Consider the following 356-nt stretch of genomic DNA (forward strand, 5'->3'; position numbering starts at 1 on the left):
AAGAAGGAAGAGAGAAGAGAGTTGTCACTATCCGAAAGTGATTTCCTCATATCTGGTCTTCATTAGCTTATTCATCTCCATTTGTTTATTCATTCTCATTGTCTTATTCTCCTTGCTAGATCTATTTATGTAACTATTGTATACACTAAATCAATCTAAGGAAAAATGTTCCTCAAATATTCTTATCTCTCTCTCTCTTGGATTCCCTCACATATCTCTCTTAGTTCTTCACCAAAATCGCTCATATAATTCTCATAAACTCTCATTAATTCTCATAAATTTACATGGTATCATAGCTACAAGCTCTTGAAACCTAAATCTCTTCCGCAAATTACTCTGATTTTATTTCTCTTTTT

This window comes from Brassica oleracea, chromosome C6, assembly GCF_000695525.1.
Source record: "Brassica oleracea var. oleracea cultivar TO1000 chromosome C6, BOL, whole genome shotgun sequence".
Taxonomy (NCBI): domain Eukaryota; kingdom Viridiplantae; phylum Streptophyta; class Magnoliopsida; order Brassicales; family Brassicaceae; genus Brassica; species Brassica oleracea.